Genomic DNA, 24442 nt, shown 5'->3' with positions numbered 1-24442 from the left:
ATATTTTTCTTGGATTCATGCTCCAATGTAACTTACTTAATGCTGCCATGCAAAGTATTAAATCCCTCTCTAATCCCCAGTTTTCCTATTAGAGAAGTAAACGGGACAATAAAACCTGTTTCAAGGCTAGTATACGCATCAAATAAGATAATACATGTAAAGTATATAGCTCAGCACTTTTTACCTGGCAACTGTATCAACTCAATGAATATCAGTTTTGCCATCTTCTTATCTCATCTTTTTATGATCTGTCTCCTCTGTTTTCCACCTCTTGAAATATGGCTAGAGTGAATCTTTCCCCAAAAACTGTATATCGTCATTTCAGTTTGCTGCTTTAAAAATTTCCAGTGATTTCTCATTGCATCCAGGATGAAATCCCAATCACTTAGTCTGGTACTAACCTTATAGGCCATTCATTGGTAGATTAATTCAATTTTAAAAATAAGTAAGTCCATCCTATGTGCTAGGAACTATTCTTCACATGTCACAAAAACAACAACAAACTTGGTAATTCAACGTCTCGAGCTCAGAACAAAGTTCTGGGTCAGAAATGGGTTGGAGTTCATCACCATTATGGTGAAACCATGGGCATGGTTGAGATTGCTGATGAAGAACATGAAGCTTGAGGAGGGAAAAGGAGTCAAGAATAAAACCTTTGGGATTCTCAGCACCTGGTATTGATAGGGACAGACAAAGGAAGGAGAGTCCATGAAGGAAATCAGAAATACAAATCAGGAGAAATTGAATGGGAACAGACAAGACTGATATTAAAGACAAGGAGGAAGACGCAAGGAAGGAAGAAGTTGTCAACCACATAAGTAAGCAGACCCTGCAAGGAGAAAGCCAACAGTAATGTGTGCCCTGGCGAGGGTGGAAACCTAACCACAGCAGCTACAAAAGAAAATGGCAAGTGAGAAAATGGAAGCAGGGTCATGGGCTATATTTCTAGGTGCTTCTTGGTAAAAATGAAAGCGATAAATTCCCTCTCCTGCATCTCCACTCAGCCAGAAGTTGAATTTTCTTTTCAGAAAGACTTCATTGGTCAGTGGCTTTCAACCCTGGCTCCTATTTAGAATCACTTCAAGAGAATTTAAGAAAAAATGACACCCAGGCCAAGGGCCAAAATTCTTATCCAAAGGATTTTGAAATAGATATGACACTGATATTGTTTTAAAGCTTCAAAAGTGATTCAAATTTGCAGCCAGGTTTAAGTGGGCAACAAGCGAAAAACCACCTGGCTATCTCATGAAAGACGTGGGCAGAAAATCCTGTTACACGGCAGGGACTTTGAGTAACACTAACTATTATGTTTTATGCATTTACACTGCACCATGCCCAGGAATTGACATATACTATCTTAATGTATCCTTGGAATCACCTTATGAGTGTGATGATCATCCCATTGTGTGGGTGTGGAAACTGAGGCTCAGGAAGGTTGGAATTTTAGCCAATGTTAGCCAGCTGGTGAGAGCAGAGCCAGGCTTCACAGGAACTCAGCCTGTTGAATCCGGTACCCTGTATGCCTAACCTGCTCAACCAAGTAACCAAGTGAAGTCGCTCAGTCGTGTCCAACTCTTTGCGACCCCATGGACTGTAGCCTACCAGGCTTCTCTGTCCATGGGATTTTCCAGGCAAGGATACTGGAGTGGGTTGCCATTTCCTTCTCCAGGGGATCTTCTCAACCTAGGGATTGAACCTGGGTCTCCCACGTTGCAGGCAGACGCTTTACCCTCTGAGCCACCTGGGAAGTCTGCACAAAAGCACAGTGGCTGGCATCACAGAATAATCAAATAATTCATTTCTGTGACTATATAGACAAAAGCTAAAAACCAGAAGTGAAAACTTAAGACTAACAACATTAACTCTACTGAGGGTTCTACTAGAATATTCAGGAATACCATATTGTCAGTTTCCAAAATTATCCCTCCATCATTTACTTGGCTAACTCTATACTGCTGAAATTTAATTAACAGGTCCAACACAATCCAGATAAACCACTAGACAGATAATTAATTTTGCTTAAACTAAACCTGAACCTGAATGGCACTTCTATTCTACCTTCCTAAGTGACCCAAAACTGAATGGATGCAATGACATAAACCTAAATAATGATTTAGTAGAGCAATTACCAAAAGTTTAAAATTTTCTCCTAAATGATCTGCATGATAGAGAGTCCTAAATTTGCACATAAGTGAAAGTTTGTAAATTATTCGAGAGAGGTGAGCAGAAGAGTATCACCAGCCACCTTAAACTGTAACTTATTGTAATTGTAACTAATATTCATGTCATGGCACACACACACAAATCACACCTGTCCTCAAAATGTAGACATAAATATGTTAGCACGTGTGTTCATGCGTGCAGTACTCACATGTTCCCCAACATGGAACTGCTTGGGTCAACCCCAGCATCTACAATTGTGCGAACAGCCACAGCATTTTAGGGACTGAGTAAACAACGGATACTTTTTTAATTTGTAAGTGACAGGATGAAGAATATTGTGGATTTTCCCCACCAGACTGTAACAATATTAGGTAAATCAAATTTTGCACCTCATTTATTTAACAATGTCGTTTTTCAGGTGCTATCAGGTTTTTTAGTCTCTCAGAACACTAGGCTGCACAAATTTCCCAGCACTTATTTTCACAAAGAAAAAAAAATGTTAGCTCTTGAACACTTAATTATAATTGGCTACGCTTCTTTTCTTTTATTAAGTGATAATTTATGAAAGACTACTTCAAGATCGTCTAAAACACTGCCTTTGGAAAGGCTGAAGCAAGGGAATATGTAATTGCTGTGTAATGTAATCAGAATATGTAATTAACATATAATCATAAAAGAAGAAGATAGTCTCATACCATCCATGCCCCAAAGTCAACAACAAGACTGTATTAAAAAGGTTGTTTATGCTTATAAAAATATTTTTAATGAAGATAACATTTTTAATAAAATATTTGCTCAATCATTTTTTTTAAATTTCAGCCAGAAAATTTGACCTAGAACTTAGTACTGGAAGGATACAGCCTCTGGTTTTCAAACTGATTCACAGCCCCCTTCATATTCTCCAGATCCCATGAACTCCCAGTCACTCACCATCCCAAAGCCTTCTTCAGTCCCATCCTCTTCCATTCACCTCATAAATTTCTTCTTTCTCCTGAGTCTTCATTTGTTATTGAGGGCCATCCTTCAAAACCAAGCTTTGTTATTTTAAATATCTGGTCCATTTTTTTTCCTAGTCAAGGATCCATAAAAACATATAGAAATGCAATCACAGAAAATCATTGAGGATGGGGAGGTCACAAAATTTTGTACCCCAAATCAATGACAAAACACGGGGCAAGAGATGAATTTGATTAAGAATCATAAAGATAATACCCAGAATTATAATGGGAAACATAGTTCAGAATTAAATGCCTTTTATATGTTCTCTTGGAGGAGGAATTGGCAACCCACTCCAGTGTTCTTGCCTGGAGAATCCTGTCAACAGAGGAGCCTGGTGGGCTGCTGTCCATAGGGTCGCATAGAGTCAGACACGACTGAAGTGTCTCAGCATGCATGGATGCATTGGAGAAGGAAACGGAAAACCCACTCCAGTATTCTTGCCTGGAGAATCCCCGGGACAGAGGAGCCTGGTGGGCTCAGCACAGGGTCGGACACGACTGAAGCGACTTAGCAGCAGCAGCATACATTCTCCTAGTTGTAGACATGAGATAGTTTATATTTTAATCCTTTAAAAAAAAAAAAGCTGCAACAAACTTCTTGTACATATATTCTCAGATACATGTCTGAGAGTTTCTTTAAGGCAGGTACCTAGCAGAGTTGCTAGGTATAGTGTAAACATACTCTAGATGACTACGTACTACTCAATGGCTTTCCAGGGTGGTTTTCACAATTATCAGTTTGGAGGAGTTCCTTTTCCTTAATGCCAACTCAATAGACTCTGGCATTTTAATTTTTGCCAATCAAATGAGCCAGCAAGGGTACTTTGTTTCTTCAGTTTGTATTTCTCCAATTATTAATAAAGCTAGATTTCCTTTTATTGGTGTTTTAACCAATTTAATTTCCTCTTCTCATAGCTGTCTAATTTCATGTGTTTAGTTTTCTAGAGAGTTTTCCGTCTCTTTCTTATGGATTTCTAGAATTTCCTATCTTCCTTATATTACAGATATTAATTATATATCATTAAAGAAAGTGAAGTTGCTCAGTCACGTCCAACTCTTTGAGACCCCATGGACTGTAACCTACAGGTTCACCTGTCCATGGGATTTTCTAGGCAAGAGTACTGGAGTGGGTTGCCATTTCCTTCTCCAGGGTACCTTCCCAACTCAGGGATTGAACCCGGGTCTCCTGCATTGCAGGCAGACGCTTTACAATCTGAGCCACCAGGGAAGCCACTATTATATATAATACATATATTCAGTTCAGTTCAGTTCAAATCAGTCACTCAATTGTGTCCGACTCTTTGTGACCTCATGAATCGCAGCACGCCAGGCCTCCATGTCCATTACCATCTCCTGAAGTTCACTCAAACTCACATCCATTGAGTCGGTGATGCCATCCAGCCATCTCATCCTGTCGTCCCCTTTTCCTCCTGCCCCCAATCCCTCCCAGCATCAGAGTCTTTTACAATGAGACAACTCTTTGCATGAGGTGGCCAAAGTCCTGGAGTTTCAGCTTTAGCATCATTCCTTCCAAAGAACACCCAGGGCTGATCTCCTTTAGAACGGACTAGTTGGATCTCCTTGCAGTCCAAGGGACTCGCAAGAGTCTTCTCCAACACCACAGTTCAAAAGCATCAATTCTTCAGTGCTCAGCTTTCTTCACAGTCCAACTCTCGCATTCATACATGACCATTGGAAAAACCATAGCCTTGACTAGACGGACCTTTTTTTGGCAAGGTAATGTCTCTGCTTTTCAATATGCTATCTAGCTTGGTCATAACTTTTCTTCCAAGAAGTAAGCGTCTTTTAATTTCATGGCTACAGTCACCATCTGTAGTGATTTTGGAGCCCCAAAATATAAAGTCTGACACTGTTTCCACTGTTTCCCCATCTATTTCCCATGAAGTGATGGGACCAGATGCCATGATCTTCGTTTTCTCAATGTTGAGCTTTAAGCCAACTTTTTCACTCTCCTCTTTCAACTTTCATCAAGAGGCTTTTTAGTTCCTCTTCACTTTCTGCCATAAGGGTGGTATCACCTGCATATCTGAGGTTATTGATATTTCTCCCGGCAATCTTGATTCCAGCTTGTGTTTCTTCCAGTCCAGCGTTTCTCATGATGTACTCTGCATAGAAGTTAAATAAGCAGGGTGACAATATACAGCCTTGACATACTCCTTTTCCTATTTGGAACCAGTCTGTTGTTCCATGTCCAGTTCTAACTGTTGCTTCCTGACCACTGCATATAAGCTTCTCAAGAGGCAGGTCAGGTGGTCTGGTATTCCCATCTCTAGAGGAATTTTCCACAGTTTGTTGTGACCCACACAGTCAAAGGTTTTGGCATAGTCAAGAAAGCAGAAATAAATGTTTTTCTGGAACTCTCTTGCTTTTTCCACCATCCAGCGGATGTTGGCAATTTGATCTCTGGTTCCTCTGCCTTTTCTAAAACCAGCTTGAACATCTGGGACTTCACGGTTCACACATTGCTGAAGCCTGGCTTGGAGAATTTTGAGCATTACTTTACTAGCATGTGAGATGAGTGCAACTGTGCGGTAGTTTGAGCATTCTTTGGCATTGCCTTTCTTTGGGATTGGAATGAAAACTGACCTTTTCCAGTCCTGTGGCCACTGCTGAGTTTTCCAAATTTGCTGGCATATTGAGTGCAGCACTTTCACAGCATCATCTTTCAGGGTTTGAAATAGCTCAACTGGAATTCCATCACCTCCACTAGCTTTGTTCATAGCGGTGCTTTCTAAGGCCCACTTGACTTCACATTCCAGGATGTCTGGCTCTAGATGAGTGATCACACCATCGTGATTATCTTGGTCGTGAAGATCTTTTTTGTACAATTCTCCTGTGTATTCTTGCCACCTCTTCTTAATATCTTCTGCTTCTGTTAGGTCCATACCATTTCTGTCCTTTATCAAGCCCATCTTTGCATGAAATGTTCCCTTGGTATGTTTAATTTTCTTGAAGAGCTCTCTAGTCTTTCCCATTCTGTTGTTTTCCTCTATTTCTTTGCATTGATCACTGAGGAAGGTTGTCTTATCTCTTCTTGCTATTCTTTGGAATTCTGCATTCAGATGCTTTTATCTTTCCTTTTCTCCTTTGCTTTTCACTTCTCTTCTTTTCAAAGCTGTTTGTAAGGCTTCCTCAGACAGCCATTTTGCTTTTTTGCATTTCTTTTCCATGGGGATAGTCTTGATCCCTGTCTCCTGTACAGTGTCGCAAACCTCATTCCATAGTTCATCAGGCACTCTATCAGATCTAGGCCCTTAAATCTATTTCTCACTTCCACTGTAAAATCATAAGGGATTTGATTTAGGTCATACCTGAATGGTCTAGTGGTTTTCCCTACTTTCTTCAATTTAAGTCTGAATTTGGCAATAAGGAGCTCATGATCTTAGCCACAGTCAGCTCCCGGTCTTGTTTTTGATGACTGTACAGAGTTTCTCCATCTTTGGCTGCAAAGAATACAATCAATCTGATTTCGGTGTTGACCGTCTGGTGATGTCCACATGTAGAGTCTTCTCTTGTGTTGTTGGAAGAGGGTGTTTGCTATGACCAGTGTGTCATAGCAAAATTCTACTAGCCTTTGCCCTGCTTCATTCCGTATTCCAAGGCCAAATTTGCCCGTTACTCTGGGTGTTTCTTGACTTCCTACTTTTGCATTCCAGTCCCCTATAATGAAAAAGACATCTTTTGGGGGTGTTAGTTCTACAAAGTCTTGGAGGTCTTCATAGAACCATTCAACTTCAGCTTCTTCATCGTTACTGGTTGGGGCATAGGCTTGGATTACTGTGATATTGAATGGTTTGCCTTGGAAACGAACAGAGATCATTCTGTCATTTTTAGATTGCATCCAAGTACTGCATTTCCGACCCTTTTGTTGACCGTGATGGCTACTCCATTTCTTCTAAGGGATTCCTACCCACAGTAGTAGATATAATATATATTATATATCATTAATATATGATGTATAATGATAAATATAAACAATAAAATAATATATATATAATATATCATTAATATATGTTAATTTTTTCAGTTTTCACATACCTTAACTACAGGTTTGTGTTTATTACTGCATTAATTAGAGCTTTAATTGTGATGTGGCCAAATGTATAAATCTCCTTGGTTAAGACATCCTTTTTTTTTATTCTCAGTTGATAAAACTACCACCTGTATTTTCTTCTAATAGTTTCACATTTTTGGTTTTCACTTTTAGGCATTTAATCCACACAGAATTCATTTGTATGTAATATGGTGAGAAAGGGAGTCTATTTTTTCCATACTGAGAGCCATTTATCGACTTATCACATATTAACAGTCTATTTTCTGCCCACTGAGTTGTAATATCACCTTTCACATAAGTTCCCACATAAGACAAATCTGCCACTAGACTTTATATTCTGTACTATTCAGCAATTTTTTTCTTATTCAAAAAGCATATCATTTTATATTGCTTTATATTACACCATATTTTAACTTAAGCTTTATATTATCTTGGTACCTTATAGAATAGTTATCTTTTCTTTGTTTGTGCCTATTACCATTGTTTAATTTTGTTTTTAGAATTATCTCAGATAGTTTTCGAATTCCATGGACTCTGTAGTTGCAAAGAATCAGACACGACTGAGTGACTTTCACTTCACTTCACTTAGTTTTCAATTTTTTTCTTCCATTTTAATCTTTGAATCTTCTTCACAAACTCTAAAAACTTAGTGATGGGATTTTAATTCTAACTGCATTGAATTTCAAAATTTATTTGGTAGGGAAATGGTATCTTCATTATTGTGAGTCTTCTCATTCATGAAAATGATATATTTATTACCCTAATCCTATTTCAATGTTCTGCAACAGAGTAAAATTTCTCCATAACAGTCTAACATATCTTTTGCTAAATTTGTTCCTGGCTACCTCACAAATTTTATTGCCACTGTGAATAGGATTTTAAAATCGATTATATTTTAGAAATAGAAAATCTATGAATTCTCTGTGTTAATTTTTATCTAGTAACGTTCCTAAAATCTTTTAGTATTAATAGCTATAATATTCTGTCAGTTGGTTCTCTTGGATCACACATGTAGATCATCATCGGCAGTCTGCCTTCTCCTTTACAGTTCTGTAAATTGCAGTTTATTTCTTTATTACCTTTTTAAACAAGAATTTGTTTATCTATTTATTTATTATTATTATTATTTTGGGTGGCAGTGCTGAATGGCATGTTCCCTGACCAGATATCAAACCCATGCCCCTGCTGTGGAAGCCTGGAGTTTTAACCACTGGACCTCCAGGGATGTCCCTATTTCTCTTATTATCTTGTTGGTTAGTTCCATGAGAACAAGGTTGGATGACTATAATGACCATCCTTGTTTTATATAGCACATTAATGAAAATTCTTTTAAGTTATGTAAGTGTGAGGATCATTATAACTTTTTCTTAGATGCCCTCCTTTAGCTTAAGAACTCTATTTCATGTTTGTAGCTTAATAAGAGCTTTCATCATAAAGGAATATTGACTTTTATAGAATAATTTTTCTCTAATCACTGAACAGTTATATTGGCTTTAATCTGAATTTATTAATACAGTGAATAATATTTAGAGATGTCTAATCTTTTTTAAAACAATTCTTGAATTCCTTAAATAAACCATAGTTGGTCCTAACAATTTTTTCTATAACCCATATTGTCAATCTTCTAATACTTTACTTAGTATGTTTACATCATTTCAAAGCAAGATTGAGTTGATTTTATTGTTTGATAATCAAGATTATACTAGCATAAAATTGCTCTTATAAAAGAGAGAGCATCTGTAAAGTTTCCATAACACTTTCTTCTAAAACTTCTCAGGCATTTGTCTTATCACTGCCCTGGGAAAGGACAGGGTAGGATTTTGACTTTTAATCCATTTCTTTAATAATTATTTTTCTACTCAGTCTTCTGTCTCTCCTTGAGTACATTGCACCAATGTATATTTTTCTTGAAAGTCATACGTTTATCTATTTTAGTCAGTCATACTATTCTGTGATACTTTAAATTTTAGTTATTCATACTATTCCTGTTTCTTTTTTTAAACTGTTGTTCGGTTCACTGCTTCAGTTTTATCTTTATTATGTTGTTTTACTTATCTTTTATTAATTCATGCAATTATTTACTATTTTAAGTACTCTCCTATATACCCACTGTTTCCTGAAAATTGGTAGTTAGACCTAGAAACCTGATCATATTCATTACTTTGTTTGGCAAAAATACTTCATAATGTTACATACCATGAAGAGATTAATAATGCCTGGTTGAATTTCTTTTTTTTGATGTTACCAGTTAGTGATAAAAATTGCCTGTGCTATGTGTTAAGTCATTTCAGTTTGGTCCGACTCTTTGTGACACTCTAGCCCACTAGGCTCCTCTGTCCATGGAATTCTCCAGGCAGGGATGCTGGAGTGGGTTGCCATATCCTTCTCCAGGGGATCTTCCTGAACCCGTGTCTCTTATGTCTCCTGCATTTGCAGGCGGGTCTTTACCACTAGCACCACCTGGGAAGTCCTAAAATTGCCTAAATTCACTCAAGTTGAATTTTGAAATGACTGTTTTAATATTATTATTCCTTTTGTATTCATAAGCTTGAAACCAATCCTCCTAGAGAAATTTTCTTCATCAATTATTTGGTTACCCCAGGTACAGTTCAAACAGAAAGGATAAGAATGTAAAAATATTTGACTTTTTTCTTTTATTTAAGAGTTTTCAAATGAGTTGGTGCCCCAACCGCTTCAAAAGATGACAAAGGAAGTGCTTCCTTTTAATACCTTCACGAACTCACACATTTAGATACATTTGATATGCTCTGTCTTTCTTGGTCTTCAAAGGGTCCCATCTCTGACCTGTGGGAACTTTCTCAATTTGGCTTTTAAGTCACTTTGACATGTAACTTAGAGTCTTTGATAATTCCCTTGATTTCAGGTATGACAAGGTAGTCCAGGCTCTTATAAACTTCCTGTTCCAGAACTTAAGTACTTATCCATGGATTTGTGGCTTCTTTGTTTGGTGAATGGTATTTAGAAACCACAACCTGAACCAAGAGATGTTCATAGCCCATTGCTATTTAGACCCTTCCCACCCTCACAACTGTTTTTGTTTTTTGGTGTGTGTGTGTTCTTGTTTTTTTCTTTTCTTTTCTTTTTTTTTTTTTACTAGCATAGTGAAGAACTGACTCATTGGAAAAGATCCTGATGCTGGGAAAAACTGAGGGCAAGAGAAGAACGGGGAAGCAGGGGATGAGATGGTTGGGTGGCATCACTGACTCAATGGACCTGAGTTTGAGCAAATTCTGGGAGACAGTGAAGGACAGAAAAGCCTGGTGTGCTGCAGCTCATGGGGTCCCAAAGAGTTGGACATGACTTGGTGACTGGACAAGAAGTAGATAAATCTATCAAGACTTTATACTGAACTTTATATATTTGAACTATTTCTAGTTTAAATCCATAATTATAGAGTTTCTACTTGGCCTCATTGAGCTCATATCTGTATCATTTTTTCCCACATTGAAATCCTTGGTTCTCAATGACTCAAGTATAAATATTCACTTTCTTTATCCTTCAATGGACACAACAGTCTTACAGTAATATTACTACTAAAAGTATATTTTAGTTCTTTTAGTCTTTACAGATAATACCTCAGATGTAGTTCAATTACTTTAAAAATAAGCTGGAATAATTTCTCTTTATGTAGCTATTTCTCCTTTATTCCTAATAATTGAGATGGTAACTATCTAATTTAATGTCTATGGATTTTCTTCCTTTGTACAAAACCTTGACTGTATGAGAAATTTCCATATGAAAGGTTATCTCTCAGTCTTAAGGGAAACCCAAAATTTGAGTTCTACTTTCCATGGAACATTTTTCAGTGTCTCTGCCAAGATCCTAAAAGTGTCACTGTTTATGAACCGTTTTTACATTAATTCATGGCTCCATGTTTTATTGCCTTTCAGCACAAATTCAGGGTTCCACTCTCAAGGCAATTGTTTCCTCCCACAGTAAGGTATGAATTGGTCTTCCAGAACTACAAGCAAAGATCTTTCAGTTCTTATTGACAGAATAGTGATGTCACAGCTTCTTCCTTCGGGAAGGGAGCTTGGATCATCTCTTGGGTGTGCGTGGAGCATCTTTCCTGACCTGTAGGTCCTGAGGTGAGTTTCCACACTGGAACCTGCGTCCCACCACTACTTCTTTGCTTACTGTGCCACTTCATTTTGCTACCTGAAGTTTTCTATTTTTATCATAAATTTCTTTGTTAATATTTAGTAGTAGTTTTGGTGACAATTTCTGTGCATTATAAGCAGTCCTGGAGTTCTCTGCATCTGTGGATGCCACAGCCTTAATCAGAAGTCCCAGAAATTAAATTTGTACAGATACATTCACACAGTCCAGAAAATCCAGGTCAAATCTGGAAGCTTTCTTCATCCAGATATTTTGATATTTATAAACAACTGAATAATTGAATTTTTCACCTGGTTGGTTAAGTTCATGTAGGTACACATCCATTTTAATTTGTGGTACTCATTTTAAATGGTTTTTAACCTTTTAATCTATGCTCTGCAATAGTTTGACCTTGATTCACCTTGAGTGACTCAGTGGGGATGCATCTCTCTGAGTGTTCGAGATCATGTAATTTAACTCATGCACTGATGTACTACAGCCTAGTAAATCCTATAGATTTGAAAGCTTTCTCTTTGGGTGTACACCCAGCACTGTTTAGGGACACTATATTTTCTAGTTCATCATTTACTCAATTGTTCTGAAGGAGAATTCATTTGCATTTAAGTCATTAGCTTCCTCAAAATCAGCCCCCATCTCTTCTTAAAAGTTTAATTTTTCAAAAGAGAAAGAATCACATGTTTTTAGCACTTTCTTTTCCTATGACTTAAACATATCTTAACATGATTTTTAAAAGATATTTTAAAATTAAATTTATCCCTTGACAATTTGATTTGTAGGCTAAGGAGAGCAAAGTTTTACAAATGGAATACTTTTAAATAAATCATAATTAATTAACTATGCAAATATATCAAATAAATGTGGATACATAGTTAGATGACTAATTACCATTCAGAAAGGTTAGAAATTGTAATCCTATTTTTTTAGCTTGGTTAATATAATATTATAATTGGGGTTGCTTTGATCATGGAGAATGTCAGAGACAATAATTTTTCAAGCTTGGCTGATTTTGAAATCATATGGTTATGAGTATTAGCAGCTTAATATAAAACGTGGTGCTGTCCACAAAGTTAAAAGAAAATTATTTTTGTCATAATAAGCTATATTAATTTAATTAGTTGTGTATGCAGTTATATTTTTCATTTGAAAATGAAAGCAGAATGGTTGTTGATAGATCGATTTCTTAAAAAAGAGAAAAAAGAGTTCTTTGATATTTTAACTCTATAGGAAAACATTTTTGTCTCCTTGGGTTTTACTATTTCATACATCCTAGTTATTTTAAGTGCCAGCTAATTCCTGGATCATTCAGTAAGCGTTCATAGGGCCCCAGTGGTGCATTTAGACTGCCAATCCTTGAGTTAACTGAATGTAGGCTCTCCTGCTGCTGGTGCTGCTGCTAAGTTGTTTCAGTGGTCCAACTCTGTGTGACCCCATAGACAGCAGCCCACCAGGCTCCCCCGTCCCTGGGATTCTCCAGGCAAGGATACTGGAGTGGGTTGCCATTTCCTTCTCCAATGAGTGAAAGTGAAGTCGGTCAGTTGTGTCCAACTCCTAGCGACCCCATGGACTGCAGCCCACCAGGCTCCCCCGTCCCTGGGATTCTCCAGGCAAGAATACTGGAGTGGGTTGCCATTTCCTTCTCCAAGGCGTGAAAGTGAAAAGGGAAAGTGAAGTCGCTCAGTTGCGCCCAACTCTTCACGACCCCATGGACTGCAGCCTACCAGGCTCCTCCATCCATGGAATTTTCCAGGCAAGAGTACTGGAGTGGGGTGCCATTGCCTTTTCCGGTAGCCTCTCCTGGCCTACCGCAGTGACCTTCTACTGTGCCTTCTGGCTTTGAGGCTCAGTCCCTCTGATCCATCCTCCACTCTGACACCAAGATTGTCTTCTCATGAAGCAACCTGGGGCCTGCACCCTGAACCCTGCGTTTCCCACTTTTACAGGGCTAATCATCTATTACAGCGACCGTTCTAAACCCAGCATCCATGGGCCATCCCCAGGTAACAGATTCATTTCTTGGGCTCATACTGTGATGTCAGTCTTGGTTTTGTTTTCACTTCAACTTGTTTCCAAATTTTGAAATGAGATTTTAGGTAAAATTCTAGAAGTCTGAGTTTTCTTCAAAACTTGAAGCGATGTGACAGTGTTGGCCCACGTTCCTTCAGGAGCTGAGCAGCGGCTGCTCCTCTCAGATGAGGTTGGTCACAGCAGGCACCTTGGGCCCCCGCTCACTGAGGTTAGCCACCTGGAACCTGAATCTGTGGTCCTTGAATGCAGGCTCAGATCCACATCTATCACTTTTCCCACAAGGCTGTAGTGGATTAAATTGTGTCTCCCCAAAGGATAGGTCCACCTGGAATGTCAGAATGTGACTTCATTTGGAATAAGGGTCTTTGCTGGTATAATAAAGGGAAGTATCTGAGATGAGATTGGGGCTTCCCAGGTGACTCACCAGCAAAGAATCCGCCTGCCTATGCAGGAGAGGTGGGTTCGATCCCTGGATTGGGAAGATACCCTGGAGGAGGAAACAGCAACCTGCTCCAGTTTTCTTGTCAGGAAAACGCCATGGACAGAGGAGCCTGAGAGCTACCGTACATGCAGTCACAAAAGAGTACACAAGGCTGAGCGACTGAGCATGCGCACATCTGAGATGAGATTATCCTGGATAGGACGGGCCTTTTAAATGTGAGGATGGGCTTTCCTCACAGGAGACAGAAAAGGAGGAGACAAAGACGCAGAGACGAGAAGGCCGAGTGAAGGTGGAGGCTGAGGCTGGAATCACGCAGCTCCAAGCTAAGGAGGTGGAGGCTGAGGCTGGAATCACGCAGCTCCAAGCTAAGGAGGTGGAGGCTGAGGCTGGAATCACGCAGCTCCAAGCTAAGGAGCGAGAAAGGTGTCAGCCACCAGCAGTGTAGGACAACTTTTTGTGGTTTAAACTTCCAACTTGTGGTAGTTGGTTACAGCAGGCCCAGGAAATTAACAAAGCCCCTCTGTGATCTGGGTCTGGCCTAGCTCTCTAGTCTCCACCCCGATACTTGCTTGCTGTTCCCTCACAGCTGTGTGATTTTGTGATTCTGTCTTTGAACTGGTTGCTCCCCTTGTCTAGAAAACTCTTATCTCTCTTTCTTCCTGTTGAATTTCAGTTCACTGTTTAAGGCTCAGGTCAGAAGGTAAAGTGGTTCCTTGGAGAACCACTCCTCCTTAGCTGGGAAAATGAACAGATTGCTGCCGCCTAGTGCCAATACTGATCCCTGATCTACAACTCCTTTTAGCCCCAGGCTGGGCTTCCCTGGTGGCTCAGAGGGTAAAGCCTCCGTCTACAATGTGGAAGACCGGGGTTCGAGCCCTGGGTTGGGAAAATCCCCTGGAGAAGGAAATGACAAACCACTCCAGTACTATTGCCTAGAAAATCCCATGGACAGAGGAGCCTGGCAGGTTGCAGTCTATGGGGTCGCAAAGAGTCGGACACGACTGAGTGACTTCACTTCACACCTGGCTAAACTATGCCAGGGTAAGAAAGCTTCCATCAGAGGTCTTATTTCAAATAGGTGAAGGTTTGAGGCATGTGATGGTTAATTTTATGTGTCATTTTATGTAATGGTTAAAATTCACTAAGCTGTGACAAAGCTGGTCAAACTCCAGTCTACATGGTGCTATGAAGTATTTTTTAAGATGTACTTAACATTTAAATCACGGAGAAGGCAATGGCAACCCACTCCAGTACTCTTGCCCTGAAGATCCCATGGACGGAGGAGCCTGGTAGGCTGCAGTCCATGGGCTCGCGAAGAGTTGGGCGCAACTGAGCGACTTCACTTTCCCTTTTCACTTTCACGCCTTGGAGAAGGAAATGGCAACCCACTCCAGTATTCTTGCCTGGAGAATCCCAGGGACGGGGGAGCCTAGTGGGCTGCCGTCTATGGGGTCGCACAGAGTCGGACACGACTGAAGCAACTTAGCAGCAGCAGCGACATTTAAATCAGTAGACTTCGAGTAAAGCAGATTACCCTCCACAATGTGGGTGGGCTTCATCCAATCAGCTGAAAGTATTGAGAGCAAAGGCTGAGGTTTCCCAAAATAGAATAAATTCTCCTCAAGACTGCTGTGTACAAAATAAGAAACCCTGCCTGGGTGTTCAGTCTACTCCCCTGACTCCAGACTACAACCCTCTCCTGACTTTTCAGCCTACAGCACAATTGAAAACTTGCCAGCTCCCGTAATTGTGTGAGATAATTCCTTAAAATAAATAAATAGCTGGTGTGTGTGTGAGTATTCTATTGGTTCTGTTTCTCTGAAGACTTCTGGTTAACACCAGACAGAAAAGAGAAAGAAGAACATTCCAGAAAGCACAAACAAAATCATACAGATATGCTGGTGGAGTCAGGTGTGGCTGGATCATGGGGGTATACTGAGACACGGAAAGAGGCAAAGCTGGAGGCGGAGCTGGGGACCAGCCTCTTAGGGGGGGTCATTTCAGACATATAAGCAGAGTTAGGACTTGTTCTGTCTGCTTTAGAAAAGTAGCTACTTTGGTTGCAGCACTGGGGTGGAAGCAAAATGTTGCAAAAATGCAAGTAAAATATAGTAAAGGCATGTAGTGAGGGACCTGGAATGAAGAGGGGGCAGATTAAGAATCAGAGCCAGAATCAAATGACATGAACTGACAGCTGGTTTGCTGCACTGTAGTTTCTTGGAATCAGCTTACTTCTTATTCCTCTTGGCACCGAGGACCCAGCACTCCTGGGACACAGCACACGATAACTTATCAAATAAGGGATAAATGGAAGAATATACAGGAGGAGAATGATGAAATATTTAAAGACAGCCCTGGTGCCTCTACATCACAATATCTATTCTTTTTCCTTTCAGCACCTTTTAAAAGCTCTATTTCTCTACTTCTTGCCCATCCTCAAAAATCTGTATGGTCTAAAAATAATCAGGAACAGTGTGGCTTTAGTTTTGCACAAAATACTTCTTACCCCTTGAGCCTTACCTCTAATCTCCTCCGTTTTTCCTTCCTCCAGTTTTCCTTTATACTCTTTGGAGCCTGGAATGTATGAGATGATTGCTGAGTGTGACCAGTGAGGAGATTGAATTTAATGGAGGTAGAATCAAGGTTGGTTGGAAAAACTATTGTGTTAGTAAACTTTAGGGGAAATGGATAGGTGGTCAGGGCCTACCTAAGCAATGTGAAGAGGCAGAAAATTCAGAAGCTGTCAAGCCACCATCGGGTATTTTGCAGTCATCTGACAAAACCTTCTAAACAGTCAGAGTGTAACAAAGCAGTTTTGAGAAAATCCATATTGTACTTTGCACCTTCTCGGTCACCTTGACAACAAATCCTCTATCTTAAGACAATAATATCATACCAAGAAAAGCATTTTCAAATTATGTAAATATTAATTACAGATGAAATATCTATGGCTGAGGTAGCTCCACCTGGGGAAATAGCAGGAAGGTATCTGAAAGTTTGTACTGCTAACACAGGATGGGGTAAGGAGGGAAAATTGGAGTTGGGTTATAAAAAGGATAAAGTACAAAGGAAAGATGGATTTATTCACAACTAGCATCAATCAATCAAATGATGTGCAGTCAGGATACTGTTCTTGCCTGGAGAATCCCAGGGATGGGAGAGCCTGGTGGGCTGCCCTCTAGGAGGTCACACAGAGTCGGACACAACTGAAGTGACTTAGCAGCTGCAGCAGGATACTGGATCCATTGGTCTTACCTCCTGGAAGGGACTTTAAACTGAAAAATGGAATAGTTATAGTAGAGGCTGTAGCCTTGTGGCACCTGCAACTTCAGTTGACAGTGAAATCAGCTGGGATGACTAAGGCCGTAGAGAAAGGAGGAGAGCCAGACATCAAAAGTGGCAAGGGACCTGCATACTGCCTTGCAACATACTCTGAGGAGTTCATTGTTCTTACCGAAGATCCATCTTTCAAAAAGCACTCTGACATGGATTCTGAGCAATTATTTTTATTTGGCCACGCCACACGGCCTGTGGAACCTTAGTTCCCTGACCAGGGATCAAACCTGTGCCCCCTGCAGTGAAAGCACAGAGTCTTAACCACTGGACCATCAGGGAAGTCCCTGAGCAACTATCTTGTTTTTTGTACATGACCAAAAGTATTGCTAAAAATATCACAATGGAAAAAGAATTTTTTTACTTTTAAATTATCTACAAGTAACAAAGCACTTTAGGATATTGTCCTGTTTGGTTGTACTCTTTCCAGGAAAATTTAGGCTTTAAGTATAAACTCTTAAACTTTGACATGAAATTCACACTCTCTCAAGAGCTATGTTATCAGTGAGGTGGGTCAGAGGAGCACTAGATGACTGACCCCATCCTTCCATGTGTCCAAAACACAGCTTAATGGCTGTGGTTATTCCGAATAATTTTTTTTTCTTTATTTGTTCAATTAGGCAGACCATTGTAAAATGCATCTAGCTCTGGACACCAATCAGACAGAAGCATCTGTGCACATAGGGGAAGTTTTCATCAGTGGTTTAGGAATGCATCTGTGCATTTGTCTCCAAGGTAACATAGTCTAACAGGTAGATCACAGGACTGGGGTTGGGCATGTGCAGCTCAGCCATGTTTACCAACTAGCAGATCTTAGGATGTTTTCTGAGTCTCGTTGCCTCCTCCTTTTCCAGAAAGAATGCCTTTACCACCTTCATATGTCTGCAGGATTAAGTATCATAGTGTATGAAATGCCTGGCACCTGGGAAGGTCTCTGGAAATATCCATTCTCGGGGCTTTTGGAGAGTAAATACACCTTCCCTATTAGCACTTCCAGGCTTCCCAGATATCTGGGTTGGGAAGATCCCCTGGAGTGGGAAGTGACACCCCACTCCAGTATTACTCCCTGGGAAATCCCTCGGACCCGGGAGCCTGGCAGGCCACAGCCCATTGGATCACCGTCCATTGTGTCACAGAGAGCTGGACACAACCGAGCCATTAAGCCGGAGAAGGCGATGGCACCCCACTGCAGTACTCTTGCCTGGAAAATTCCATGGACGGAGGAGCCTGGTGGGCTACTGTCTATGGGGTCGCACAGAGTCGGACACGACTGAAGCGACTTAGCAGCAGCAGCATTAGCATTTCCAGGCTGCATTGTCTAGGATCCAGGCTCTTGCAATGAACTCTGAAGCTTTTTGCTAATTCTTTCACCTTTCCATACTGCAGACTGGAAAGATGCAAAAACCTAAGTGTAATAAGTGATGTAATGGAATAACCAGTGGGCTTGAACACCTGGGCTCTAGTTCTGTTTTTCTACTAACCTGCAATATTACTTTAAATTAGTCGCTTGAGCTCCTTGTTTCTGTTTTCTCCTTCATAAAATGAGAATATTGCTCTATTTGATCCCTATGAGTCCCCTCAGTTCTTGAGTATTAGGATGTTAAGCAATATTTTGAGTACATGAATTTTGGTTGTGAAATATGATAAAATATCTGTACGCACTACAAAATGATCGCCACCACAGTTTAGTTACCTCACAGCTGACTCCCTCCACCCGTTAGCTTGCCCCCAACACCCTTCGCCTCTGATAACCACGAATCTGTTCTCTGTATCTGTTTTTGTTTTATTTTGTTTGCTCATTTATTTTTAGATTCCATGTATGAATGAAATCACAGTATTTGTCTCTCTCTGTCTTACTTACTTGACTTAGCCAAATATCTTTAACTTTTATCCATGTTGTCACTAATGTCAGGATTTCATAGTGTATAATTTTCTTACTGTATTGTTGGATCTGATTTGCTAATATTTTGTTGAAGATTTTTGCATGTATATCAAGAAACAGTTCAATTCAGTCACTCAGTCATGTCCGACTCTGCAACTCCATGGACTGCAACAGGCCAGGCTTCCCTGTCTATCACCAACTCTTGAAGCTTGCTCAAACTCATGCCCAACGAGTCAGTGATGCCATCCAACCATCTCATCCTCTGTCGTCCCCTTCTTCTCCTGCCTTCAATCTGTCCCAGCATCAGGGTCTTTTCTACTGAGTCAGCTCTGCATCAGGTGGCCAAAGTATTGGAACTTCAGCTTCAGCATCAGTCCTTCCAACGAATATTTAGGACTGATTTTCTTTAGGATTGACTGGTTTGATCTCCTTGCAATCCAAGAGACTTTCACGAGTCTTCTCTAATACCACAGGTCAAAAAAGCATCAATTCTTCAGCACTCAGCTTTATAGTCCAACTCTCACATCCATACATGACTACTGGAAAAACCACAGTTTTGACTAGACAGACCTCTGTTGGCAAAGTAATGTCTCTGCTTTTAAATATGCTGTCTAGGCTGGTCATAGCTTTTTTTTCAAGGAGCAAGCACCTTTTAATTTCACAGCTGCAGTCATCATCTGCAGTGGTATTGGCCTGTAATTTCTTCTTTCATAATATCCTCATCTGGTTTTGGTATCAGGGTAATGTTGATTTTGTAAAATGTGTCTGAAAGTTTTCTCCCCTCTTCAACATTTTGGAAGAGTTTGATAAGGATAGGTATTAAACTTCAAATATTTTGTAGAATTTGCCAATGAAGTTATTTGGCCCTGGGCTTTTCTTCCTTGAGAGATCTTTGATTGCTGTTTCAATCTCCTTACTAGTAACTGTCTATTCACATTTTTTGTTTCTTCTTGATACAGTCTGGGGAGAGTGTATATCTCCAAGAACTAAGCCATTTCTTTTATTTGCTGTACAATTTGTTGGTGTATAATTGTTCTTATAGTCTCTTATGATCCTTTCTACTTCTGCGGGTTCTGCCATAATATCTATTCTTTCATTTCTGATTTTATTTATTTAAGTCTTCTCTCTTTTTTTTCTTAGTCTAGCTAAAGATTTTTCCATTTCATTTATCTTTTCAAAGAACAAGCTGTTAGTTTCATTGATCTTTCCTATTGCTTTTTCAGTCTCTATTTCACTCTGATCGTATTTCCTTCCTTACACGAATTTGGGGTTTCATTTGTTCTTTGTTTTCTACTTCCTCTTGGTATAAAGTGAAATTTCTTATTTAGGATTTTTCCTGTTTCTTGAGGTAGGCTGATACTGCTATTAGCTGCCTTGCTGCATCTCATAGTTTTTGGTATTTTGTGTTTCTGTTTTCATTTGTCTCAAAGTATTTTTTAAATCCTTCTTTGATGACCCAGTGGTTTTTCGGTAGCACATTATCTAGTTTCTGTATTTTTGTGGCTTTTCCTATATTTTTCTTGTGATCCATTTCTGGTTTCATGCCATTGTAATGAGAAAAGATGTATGATATGATTTCAGTCTTCTTGAATTTACTGAGACTTGTTTTGTGAACGAATGTGTTATCTATCCTGTAGAACATTCCATATGAATTCAAGAATGTATATTCTTCTGCTTTTGGATGGAATGTTCTACATAAATCTATTATAAATTCATCTGCTCTAATGTGGTATTTAAGTCCAATGTTTTCTTATTGATTTTCTGTCTGGATGACCTATCCATTGTTGTAAGTGGGATATTACAGTATCCTACCGTTGTTGTATTGCTTTCAATTTTTTCCCTTTAAGTCCATTAATATTTGTTTTATATTTCCTGGTACTCATCTGTTGGATGCAAATACATTTCAACTGTTATGTCTTCTTGCTAGATTGACCCCTTCGTCATTATGTAACGCTCTTCTTTGTCTTCTATTACAGCCTTTGTCTCGAAGTCTGCTTTGTGTAATATAACTACTCCCAGCTCCCTTTTCATTACCTTTTGCATGAAATACCTCTTTCTATCCCCTCACTTCCTGTCTGTCTGTTCTTCTTTCTAAAGTGAGTCTCTTGTAGGCAGCATATAGACTGATCTTTTTGGAAAACTCCATTCAGCCATTCTGTTTTTGATTGCCAAATTTAGTTATGTACTTCTTACGTAATTGTTGATATGTATGTATTTACTGCCATTTTTACAAACTTAAAAAAAAATTAAATTCCATAGCTTTATCTTTTTACTTCCCCTCCATCACATTTTATATTTTTGATGATGCCTAGGCAAGGCTGGCACCTGGGCCTGCTGCAGGGCTTAGCCATGGCTCCTATGGCATGCTGGTGGGCGTGGCTGGCCCCCAGAAAGGCCGCAGGACCTGACCGCAGCTGCTGCGGGGTACTGGTAGTGGGGCTAGCCTCCAGATGAATCTCAGCAATTTCGATTCTTAGTATGAAGCTCTACAAACCATCAACTAAACAAGTATCCCTAAGTCTTCTTGTGTGTGCACAGCCTGTGTTGCTGGATGATGGTTATGGTGATAACTGTGGACAGGTTTGCCCCTTTTTGCCAGTTTCTTATTTAGTGGTTATTGAATATTCACAGAAATTTTGTTAAAGTAGCAAGCGAACCTACTCTTTTCTGTGCTTACAATTCTTTCTTCTATTTTCCATTTTTCAAAAGCTTGTATTATTTTGGTCTCAATTCCTAACTGAACCCTTTGTCAACAAAATGATTCTTCAGAGTTGTAATAATGCAAACACTGATAGTTGAGTAGGATAATAGCAAATTGCAAATGAGATGACAAATGAGCAGCACATCATTTCATCCTAGAAGAGAGATATCATTGAACCTGTTGAGGGACATTGGCATCCTTCAGTACAAATGTATAATGCTTTCTGCAGCTGATACTTTCTTATCTGATGGCTTTACTTAAAAAAAAAAAAAAAACTAAACCTTCATTTGATTTTCCTCTTCTTTCTTGAACTGTGATCAAACAGTCCCACAGTTTGGCAAACTGCCTTATAAGGTAGTAGAGGGCTTAAAAGTAAACTTTCCAGTTCATCTAAATGGATCGTGAAAACAGAATATTTCAATACGTGTTCATTTGCTTTCTTATTTGCTACCAGAAAATTCATGACTGCTACAAAAAATAAAGTATTTATTTATAGGAAGCTTGTTTTATGTTATTGCACCCCTCCACTGTCTATTAAATCAAATGGATGTAATTCACTGCTTCATTCCTCAGAGCCTTTCCCTGCAGCACACAGGGGATTAGAGCACGCAGTGTGAAAGAGCAGCGGGAGAGACGGTTTGGAAATGCTCTCCTCATCACAAATATGTGTCTTCAATATTTAGTTGTTGTGGCAGGAAAACAGCAACAAATACATGAACTGTAAACCATCTGCTTTGAAATATGTTCAAATATGAATGTTCATCTTGAAAAATGAAATCTATGGAATTCTGGCATCCACTTTGACTTTTGAGAGATGAACAGCTTGGATATGCAAAGAAGGGATTTCCAGACTAGCCTTCTTAAACTTTAAATTTTCCTAAACCCAGAAGTTAAATAATTCACGACCTAGACAGGAAAACTTTCCTCTCAGTTTTAAACTTTAAGGGAAAACACTGCTCGAAAATCCTGCAAATGTATCTGTGTACAGATTTGTATAGAACTGTCTTATGTTTTAAGAAGCAGAGAAATGAATGTAGTTCTGTGTCTGTTATTTAATATTTATTATGTTTCAGTGTATGCTGGGCATGATAGAAAATATAAAAAGTATGATAATTCTGACTTTCACCAGACTCCTAAATCAAAAAGTTAAAATTGGCAAAACAGGAGACTTTGAAATGTGCCACTTAGTTTGGGGATAAGAAATGATGAGTTAGTCTCTCTGCTCACTTTTGAGCTGTGGTCCTGAGGCTATCAGCATCGGTGCCCTATAAGAAGTAGCTTTCTAAATGACTCTCAAAAAGATTTTAGGTGACTCAATAAATGTAAAGATGAAACGTGCTGCAAACTTACGTGAGCAATGAGAAAGATGAAGGCAGGAAAATGGACGCCAAACAAAGCAAAAGCCCTCTGGGCTTAGCAGACCGAATCAGAGGTGACTGCAGGAAGGAGATTGGAAGCAGGAGTCATTTTCCTTGCTGTTTGATGTTTTGGGAGCTCATTCAATTGACCGTTTGAGAGACACAGAAATTCGAACTTATTTTCCTCCTTTTCTTTTTCATGCCATGTAATTTTTGACAAAAGTCAGCTTGATCCCCATGTAGAGAGCATCCTCCCTACAGTAAATCCTTTAGCAAGATCTCTTTGTGCTTCAGTGGCCCCCAGGTGGACAATCTCTGCCATTCCAGGATGTACTCACCTTTAAATGATTGTTTTATTGCTACACATGTCCTGCCACTTCCCTGCTACACTGTAAGCTTCTAAATAGTAGAATCCAAACTCTAACACCCTCTGAGCCAAGTATTATGTGATCAGTGCTGTGGTCTCAGTTAGTGTTCATTTGAAATTGGGAAACTTGGATAAATAAATTATGCCTAAGTGGGGAAAAAAGGTTTGAACTGACTAATGCCAACCTACGTTTGTGAAATAAGCTATTTTTATACAATATTAAGAGAGCACAACCTTTCCTAAAAAATATATACAATATACTTAATTCAGCAAACGGTAAGATGTTGGTGATATATTTAATTTTATTTTATTTTAAAAATCAGATATATTTCAATGCATGGCCTTTCTGAACTCTTTTCTTTTGTTCTACTTTTTCCTTAAAAAATGAATTCATTCAACATATGATTTATCTAACAGAGTTTCATAATTTTTACAACAAATGCTCCTCAAAATAACTATATAAAGATCTGATACTATATGTGTCTGTACTTTTTAATTTACTTTTTTCATCTCTTTTCACTTTTGCTTTTAGGAAAAGGGGTAAAAACATGTCTAATGCTGAGAAGATTTGGTAATGCTATTTTTATGCACTGTGAACTCTGCTATGTCTACGGGGAACTTAGATTTTAGTATGCAGCAGCAAAAAAGCTACTGGATGATCAATCTTGCCCTTGAGGATCAAAGTGTTTTTTTGTTGGGTCAACTGTTCAACTAAGAAACTAAAAAGAACAAAAAATATAATGGAGTAAATCCAGTCCAGAAATATAGTGTGGGTAGTATGGAGTTTCTGTCTTATATACACACAATTAACCTGCCTTTGTAAACATATCTGTTTGGTTTCCTTCCTACTTTCTCCACAACAGAAAGTCTGTTACTGGTCATCTTTACAAGGGGAAAAAATCCATATCTTTTGTGGTGAGCTGGAAGAACCAATGGGTGTATCCATTTAATTAGAAGG

At 39.2% G+C, this 24442-nt stretch overlaps 1 non-coding gene across 1 annotated transcript; it reads right to left on the bottom strand.

The window, feature by feature from the left end:
* Positions 1-17385: 17385 nt before the first annotated feature.
* Positions 17386-17458, bottom strand: TRNAE-UUC (transfer RNA glutamic acid (anticodon UUC)). Its single transcript has one exon. It is a non-coding gene; the product is annotated as a tRNA-Glu (tRNA).
* Between the last annotated feature and the right edge of the window lie 6984 nt (positions 17459-24442).

This window comes from Budorcas taxicolor, chromosome 9 (assembly GCF_023091745.1).
Source record: "Budorcas taxicolor isolate Tak-1 chromosome 9, Takin1.1, whole genome shotgun sequence".
Classification (NCBI taxonomy): Eukaryota; Metazoa; Chordata; class Mammalia; order Artiodactyla; family Bovidae; genus Budorcas; species Budorcas taxicolor.
The sequence above is the reverse complement of the archived record's forward strand: the minus strand, read 5'-3'. Positions and strand labels throughout refer to the sequence as shown.